Here is a 9,750-nt window from a genome sequence, read left to right as displayed (position 1 = left end):
TTCCTAAAGACAGAGCAATGAGCATCGAAATGGCTGCGACTGCCTGGGTTTATATAGGAATTTAGCTTTCGTCATAATGGGGTCGTAACGGTGTCGTATATTACGACGACATAAGGACGCTCCTTGATTTACGATGAATTAATGACGACAGTTGCTTTGAAATTACGACGAAATAAAGATGCCCGTGTTTCCTTTACGCCGAATTAACACTAGGTTACGACGACCGTTGTAATATGAAGACTTTAAATTCTCTTCGAGAGAACTATCAGAGCCAAAGGATCCTCCCGAAAAACTAAAATTTAGCTAAATTAGTTTCTTGGAAAGAATCCTCAGGCGTCTGATAAATCTCTCGAAGAGATTTAGAATCTATTCTAAAAGGATTGATCTTGTGCATTTTGAGGATTGAGAGAAGTTCATATTTATAGGCTCGAAACTAAGCATTCGTCCTAATGTCGAGGTGGATGTACGACAAAATAGGCACGGATATGTTGAATTCATCTCGACTTCGTCGTAAATTCACTACGGATGTACGACGATTGCTAACAATAGGTCGTAAATTAATTTGTCCTTACTTCATTGTAAAAACATTGTTCGTCTTTAATTCGTCATAAATTACTTTGTTTTTACTTCGACTGCTTACGTTACGACGAAATAGGGACGAATTGTGTATATACCCTATAACCGAAACCCAAAACCTCAAACATCATAAGTAATACACTTCTAAACCCCAAACAACAAAGTTTCATAATTTATTTGAACGTTTTATTTTTTTTACCATTAAGTTCATACTTAAGCAAGATAATGAAAATTAAAGATAATGCAATATATATATATATATTAAGTTCATACTTAAGCAAGACAATGAAAAACGTTTAATTAATCACTCGTCATCATAATCATCACCTGGGTCATCACTTTCTTTAACTTTGTTGGCTTCATCCACTATATCGTATGGAAGATCTTCATATCCCGAGTTTTGCGGATCAACAAGTAAGATTTCATCTAGAGCTTGTTCTGGTATTTCCACTTCATTTACTGCATCTTCCTATAAAAGCGGTTGTTCATCACTCAATACTCGGCCCCGAGGTGTAACATTTACAGCGGCTAACCAAGATATTCCAAATTGTCTGATCCTCGAATATGGAATAAAGCAAACTTAGTCTGCTTGAGATGCCAATATATAGGGTTCAAATTTGTTGTACCTCCGTGTAGCATTGATATCCACAACTACAAACTTACTATACCGAACACCTCTATTCTCGGTGGGGTCGAACCAGTCACAATTGAAGAGGACGCATTTCATCTTCACTAAACCATAGAATTCCACTTCGATGATATCTTGTAAGATCCCCATAGAAATTTGTTTCACCTTTCACACATATTCCATAGTTAACCGTTGCTCGACGACTTACATACTCGTAGATGTGAAAAGTGTAACCTCGTATGAAGTACATAGGTGCTATGGTGACCTTAACGACGAGACCTTGTATCAATTCATGAACCCACGGACTGTAGAGTGAATCATCATAATCAACATGTATTTTATATCATTAATATGTGTAACTAACATATTAATTAAGTTATTAATTATATTTATTAATGTGATTTATATGTACATGTGTTCTTAACCACTTCACAAAGTGTTGGTCTTTTTCTTTTATTGAGATCGTTAGTTGATATTCTTGGTATAGCTTCTTCAAGTTGGGCAACAAAATCGCAGCTTTTGCAAATGATCATTATTAATTAATAGTACAATACATGTATAGGAAAAATAATTTTAATTACCTTTCGAATAACTGCATCTCCTCGCAGTTAAGGAGTATATATGTGTGGGCACTATGAGCGTCTTATGTACTCGACCACCAAACTTCTTTTAGTTTCCCACCTAGACGTTCAATCTGACAGAATATGTCTGGAACATCTTCAACAATATATCTCGGCATAACACCACCATCATCATTTCTGGTTGGAGCCCTTTTTCATGTACGGACTTGTGACCCAAAGTAGTACGACGTGAAGTGAGATGTTTCCTCATTCAAACTCCCATCAACTATTCCACCCTTACAAGATTTTTTGCTTTCCCTTTCAAATGTTTCATGGATCGCTCGTAAGGATACATCCATCCATTATGAACAGGTCCACGAAGCAATGCCTCATACGGAAGGTGGACAACTAGATGTTCCATGACATCAAAAAATTATGTAGGAAAATTTTTCTCCAAATTGCACATGAAGATCGGGATATTCTCATCAAGTTGTCTGATGACATCTTCAGTTAAGGTATGTGAGCTTAGATCTCTAAACAATGCTCCAATACCTGCAAACATAATGTGCAAACATAATTAATAAGATAAATTAAGTATATATATATAAGTGTTCTACATTAAGAAGTAACGCGTTTGTTACCTGCAACCGGAATTTTCTCATTGTTTTTAATATGCAGCTCACACCTAGAACATAATGCAGGCAAATCCAACCTTGAGTTCTTGTTATCTTTTGCCTTCCCGGAGACATCACATCAAGATTGTGTCGTAGAAGCAGATCCTTCCAGTATGGAAGTTCCCAAAATATACTCTTTTTATGCCAAGTATGTTGTGTCCCGTAGCCATCGGGCATATTTGGAGGAGTATGCCAATTACCCCCTTTGCTGACTCTTTCTAGTGCACCATAGATAATCAATATCCTTTTTGATTTTCTCTCCGAATAAATAAGTGATATACAATGGATTTTACCCACTTTTAACTATGGTATATAGGTGTTTTTAGATACATTATAGTTGTTTTGGAGTATTTTTAGTTGATTTCAGGTTTTGGAGTGATTTGGAGGAAAGTGGTGATTTTGGTGCATTTTGGAGATAACACTACAAGAAATATGTACATTGTTAGCGCTGAAAATATGTTATATTAGATGTTTGATAGCGAATTCATAAATGCTATGTATACGGCAGCCATCATAGATACCCTCTCTACGATAGCATTTTTTGAACGATACGAAACATACAGATTTGATAGCAATACTTGGATGATATTATTGACTTAACTATTAGCATTACTTTCGTGCTATTATAGGTCCTTGTTTAACCTAAAAATAATTATAATTAAAAATAAAATAATTAAAAATTAAAAATAAATCCAAAATTGTTTTATAATTAAAAATAAAATAAATTTTATTTATAAATTAAATTTAGTTTACAATAAATTTGGTTTACAAAACTAAACCAACAATAAATAAATATATTACTCTAGTCTTAACTAAAACAACTAGTTAATGTAAACCTAACTAAAACTAAATCTAAACCTAATAGACGCTTCAGCCGCCATCTCCACCTTCGCAAAGCTTCAGCCACTGTCCACGATTCAAACTGGCCACCATCTGCTGTCCTCGCCACCATCTGCTGTCCTCGCCTCCTCCACCCTCGCCACCATCTGCTGTCCTCGCCTCCTCCACCCTCGCCACCATCTGCTGTCCTCGCCTCCTAAAATCAAAATCAAAATCAAAATCAAAATCAAAACACATAGTCACTCACTTAATCTCCCTGTCCTTAAGAAGCGATTCAACCTCATCTTCCAAGGACGAAATCCTCCGAACAACTGCTCTTATGTCAATTAAAGAGGAACGGAGAGGAGCCACGAGAAGCGCAGAGAGGAGAGTGAACCGGAGAAGAGACCACTCCTTACACCAGCGGAAAAGAAAGAGGAGATGAGTGATCGCAAAGGAGAAAGAAGAGATGAGATACGACAGATCTGGAAAAAGAAATGAGAGATACGACAGATATGGAGAGAGAGAGAGGAATCATGGCACAATATCAGAGACAATCTACATGCACCAACCTCCAGGTTTCGTTGACAAAACATACCCTCATCATGTGTGCAAATTGGACAAGGCTCTCTATGGCCTCAAACAAGCACCACGTGCTTGGAACGCTCGCTTCAGTCGGTACCTCATACGGCTAGGCTTCGTCACTACACAGTCAGATGCTTCCCTCTTCGTATACAGCCACAACAACGACTTGGCCTACCTCCTCCTCTACGTTGATGACATCATTCTCACCGGTTCAAGCAAACCTTTATTGGATCGCATTACCAACAGCCTCAAGAATGAATTTCCAATGTCTGATATGGGGCAGCTCAAGTACTTCCTCGGAATCAAGGTTGAATATAACACTGCAGGTATCCTTCTCTCGCAAAAGAACTATGCCTCTGAGATCATTCAACGTGCTGAGATGTCCAACTGCAAACCGATCTCAACCCCAGCTGACGTAAACTCAAAGTTATCTTCAGAAGCAGGGGCTCGCATCTCAAATCCAAAACATTACCGCAGCTTAGCAGGGGCCCTCCAATATCCAAAGTTGACATCTCATATGCCGTACAACAAGTCTGCCTGTTTATGCATGATCCACGGGAGCAACACTACACAGCTTTGAAAAGGATCATCCGATACATTCAAGGTACACTCTCTTATGGACTGCAAATCTACAAGACCACGCTCGACTCCTTAATAGCCTACTCGGACGCGGACTGGGCCGGATGTCCAGACACAAGGAGATCGACTTCAGGGTATTGCGTCTATCTCGGAGACAACCTGATCTCCTGGTCCTCAAAACGACAGCAGACAGTTTCAAGATCCAGCGCAGAAGCAGAGTACAGAGGTGTGGCGAATACTGTTGCCGAAACTTGTTGGCTACGGAACTTGCTCTTGGAACTTCATATACCAATCCGTAAAGCCACACTGGTCTTCTGTGACAACGTGAGCTCTGTCTACTTAGCCTCAAACCCTGTCAAACACCAGAGAACAAAGCATGTTGAACTCGATTTGCACTTTGTCAGAGAAAAGGTCGCTCTAGGTCAAGTAAAGGTGCTTCATGTCCCCACAGCTTTCCAGTACGCAGATATATTTACCAAAGGGTTACCATCTTCCTTGTTCAACTCCTTCAGGTCCAGTTTAACCATTCGCAAAGCACTGAGATCGTTAGATCAACTTCTATCAATGGTTTAGATTAAAATCTGAGCAATCCTTGTCTTCTTATTTCATTGGCCAACAACAATTCACCTTTCTTACATGTTTTAAAACATACTATATATGAATGATCTTATTTGACGAAAAACGAATGATTTTTAATATTTGTATATAGAACCATTTGTTATATTTTGGATTTAAGATTATGATTTAATTTCAACAATTTTTAAAAACTAAGTTTACAGGTTAAGTTTATGATCAGTTTAAGGTTTGGAATTTTAGGAAAATGGTTTGGTTTTTGGGAATAGGGTTTGGGGTTTAACGAATATAATTTCGGGTTTAATACTAAAGTTCATAGTTAAGGTTTTCAAAAATAAAGTTCTGAATTTATGATCAAAATGACTAGATTTTAATTTTTATAAGTGGTATAAAAATAAGGATTAAACTTTATGATTAGCCAAAAAACAAAATTATGAGTTCTATCCTCTTTTCAAAGTTTAGTGTTTATGATATAAAGTTTAAAGCTTAGATCTTAACTTTTTAAGTTTGAAGTATATTCTGCGTCTTGGGAATATGAATAGGGGAATAGTGTTTGGGGTTAAGATTTGAGGTTATAGTCTGAAAATAAGATTTGTGTTTAGGAAATTACAGTTTAAGATTAAGATGATTAAATTTTGAATTTAATTTTAAGATTTGAAGTTATAATATTAATAGATTAGAGTTTTAAAGGTTGTCTTTATAGTTTAGGGTTTAAAATCATGTTAAGGGTTTAGGGGTTCAAATAGCTTTTCTTAGCATTAGAAAAAAAAATGCTATTATATGTTTTTGATAGCATTGCTGAAGCCGATTAAATAATGCATTTGGCGCTTAAGTTTAATTTCACGATAAGTATTGGCGGAATCAATGATTTTATCTTCCCGCTCTCTTAATTTTCTGAATAGCATTAATTAAGTGTTATTTTAGGTTACATTCTATCATAGTAGTTATCTAACGTTATTATATAATACAAAAATTTCTAAATCATAGACGATAGCAGTTCAGTAAAACGTGCTATAACAATCTGCTATCAATGTAGATTTTTTTTGTAGTGTAAAATGAGAGAGACCTGTAGCTGACCCTCGAACCAGTCCATTGGTCGACGATTGAAGATGATAATCGATCGACACACACCTTGTGTCATCGATCGACGGCGAAGTGCACAAATACCAGACTTGGTTCCATCCGACTTTAAGCCCAAGTCCCACAAGAATTACCAAATTACCTCTGATGAGTTTTAACCTAATATTTATGTGCTCTGCCATTGTTCTAGGCAACACACGCTTTCAAACTTTCTTACACAGAAAAATACTTAAAGTTTTAGGTTTGGAGAAAAGATCCAAGACTCCTTCAAAGATTTGTATCAGAAGCCCAAGTTTTTATACTCCTATCTATTCTATGCAGTTTTATTAGTATCTTGTTATGAATTGTTTAGCTATGTCTGAGTAGTTTTCTTTGTTAGATTTAGGGTTCAGATATTCATGAGGGATTAGCCCAAAATATAGAATTGCTAATTTGTTAGGATATCAATCATTTGAACTGTTCTTTAATGCATGTGTTCTAGAGTAGCTAACTAGGACCTTGTCTTTAGATAATTGGGCGCAAGCGGAAGCATGGTTCTTTGTCTGATCTAGTTTACATTGTGCTAGGATTGCTAGAAACAAGCGACAGCTGATTTAGTTTAACCTAGTGAACAAGTCAAACCCGCGCGGTAAAGCTTGCTAGAAGGAACGTCGATCGACAACTCAGTAGTTGCATCGATCGAAGGGTTGAAAGGTGTATCGATCGACAATCCATAATTGGTATCGATCGACACTTTCTCAAGACCAACAAGCGACAGATGAGGTCTTAGATCTAGACAAAGTTTAAAAATACAGAAGTTGATCGATTGTGCTTTAAATTTGAGTTCTAGAATATCCAACATACACTTAGTCTCTATATCTCTATAATCCTGATTGTCTGAATAGAAACCCTAAGTCTAACGCCTTTCATATATGTTTAAAAACCACAATTAAACAATCAAGCAACTGCCTTGCTCACCACTGCTATTTACTTTACACATGTTTGCCTAGCTTAACCACATAAATACTAGATTTTTTTGTGTGCCTTAGCTCCCTAAGTGCTACAACTCGACCTCTTATTTGAGAGAGTATATCACACCTTAGGATAATTTGAGTGATATCGAATTTGGCACCGTTGTCGGGGAACTTTGATCGCCATTAGATCTTATCTAGTTAGGTTTAGTCTAGGTTTTTGTGCTACTTGCAAAAACTGATAAAAAAATTTCTTGTCTTTCAGGTGCATGCCCATCAGTACCAAAAGCAAAAAGGAACAAACACTGCTCTTTTCAGATCCTGCACGTTTAGAACGCTCAATCTGCAGAGAAAAATGCACTGCATCGATCGACAACAACACTTATTCATCGAGCAACCCTCGCCTTCTACCGTCGACCAGGACTACTCATCCGTGAACTGACACTTCCCACCTGACATCGATCGACACTCCACATCGGACATCGATCTATACTGAGCCGTGAGACATTGTTACGACTATAGTTCTAATTCAGGACGCGACTAGAAACCTGCATGACCAGGAAGGTCATTTGCATAATGCTGCAGGTCAAAAGATAGATGATCACGAGGCTGTAATCCATGATACTGATGCTGATAATGCAGCTGCTCAAGCTTTGGACGAGGCTGTTTGACTGAGGACATTAGCTGATTACAACAGGCCAGATTAGTACTATGAGAACAGATCTGCCATTCGTCCTCCAGCCATTCAGAGAGAAGACTTTGAGTTGAAGCCTCAGTACTTTACACTCGTGGGACAGACACCCTATTGTGGGTTATCACACGAGCATCCTATGGACCATCTGGAGAGGTTTGAGGATCTAGTTTATGCTATCAAAGCCAACAGAGTCCCTAAGGCTATCTCTTTTGCAAGCTCTTCAAGTACTCACTAGTTGGAGAAGCTTCGCAGGCTCAAGCAGTTACCACAAGGATTTCTTACATCCTGAGCCGACATCAAGAACACATTCCTGCATAATTTCTTTGATGAGGCACGCGCTGAAGACTTAAGGAGAAAGATTGCTACATTCACATAGGAGTCTACAGAGTCATTCAGAAACTCCTGGATCACATTCAAGTCATATCAGAGAGACTGTCAACACCATAGATTCAATGAAGTGCAGCTGCTCAGCACTTTCTTCAGAGGCATCCCGCTGGCATATCAGATGGCTCTAGACTCAGCTAGTGATGGAAAATTCAACACTAGCAATCCAGAAGAAGTTGTGAGACTTATTGAGAAGTTGGCATTCAGCAACATCACCAAGAACACTGATTTTGAGAGGAGAAAATCGGCCACTACCCTAGGGAAGGAGCAGGTGGACGATGCTAAGGCTAAGTTGGATAGTGTTCACAAGCTTCTCAAGAAACATGTCAGTTTTGCAGAGGATGTAGAAGCTGTAGATTTCGATAGTGATAGAGATGAAGTGGAGGATGTGAACTTTATCAGTGGTACAGTTTTTCAGAATCAGAGATCTGGAAATCAGAGTGGATACAGACTCTCCTATGGCAATGGACAGAAGAGTGGATACAACCAGAGTTCACAGTTCCAGAAACCCTTCAGCAGCAACTACAACAGCAACAACAAAGCTTATGGAAATTCTTTCTACCAGAATCCACCCCCACAGACTCGAGAGAGCAAGATAGAATCCATGCTAGATCAAGTTCTTGAGGGTCAGCAGAAGTTAATGGTGAACTTCAATGGGAAGATAGATGTTGTCTACACAGAGCTGAACTTAAAGTTTGGAGACACAAGTGGTTTAGACAGGAGAAGCTATTAAAAGGCAGGAGGCCTTCATCAAGGGTAAAAGAGATGAATCACTGAAGCACCACGTGAATGCCACCATAGATGATGATTTCTTGCAAGTGGTAAAAGAGGAGAAGCTTCAGGACGGGGACTTCAAATTTGAGAGCTCCATGAGTTTTGGTGGTTCACACTGGTGTCGACCGACGCCAAGAGATGAACATCGATTAGAGATAGACAAATATCGATCGACACCGGTTACTTAACATTGATCGTCAGAGCAAGTTGCATCATGTGCAACAGTAAGGATCCTAACTCATGAGTAGTTCTGGAGAAATATGGTGATTTTGGAGCCTTTTGAGGTACAGAACTGCACAGACGCATCAGATATTTAGCTATGGATGGAGACCTTCCCATCGTTAGATTGAGCCTATATTTGACACAAGATATACCTTTGGGTTAGCTTTCCAATTCCACCAGTTTGAGGTCAATCAGCATCCTGTAACAGACGTTATGCCCGTTTTACTGAAGCGTGGTCAGTCTGCATCGCGAGAGGAAGCTGTCGAGGAGATGAAGGACTATCGATCGATGAAACAGCATTCACTACAAGAAAACACGCCGAATTCCGACGGAGGTTCCGACGGACACCAATGTCGTCGGACATTTGTGACGGATTTGTGACGGATTACCGACCAAATCCAAAAAAATGAAGTCGTCGGAATTCCGTCGGCCATTTCCGACGGAATTCCGACGAAACAAGGGTCGTCAGAATATTCCGACGACTTTTCAACGATATTCCGATAAAAAAATATAACCGTTGTAGTCGTCGGAAGTTCGTCGGTATATTCCGACGAATTTCCGACGACATTCCGATTAACAGTAAAGTCGTCTGAATTCCGTCGGAATTTCCGACGAACCATGTGACCGTTGCCGACAAATATATATGACCGTT

This window comes from Brassica oleracea, chromosome C2, assembly GCF_000695525.1.
Source record: "Brassica oleracea var. oleracea cultivar TO1000 chromosome C2, BOL, whole genome shotgun sequence".
Lineage (NCBI taxonomy): Eukaryota > Viridiplantae > Streptophyta > Magnoliopsida > Brassicales > Brassicaceae > Brassica > Brassica oleracea.
The sequence above is the reverse complement of the archived record's forward strand: the minus strand, read 5'-3'. Positions refer to the sequence as shown.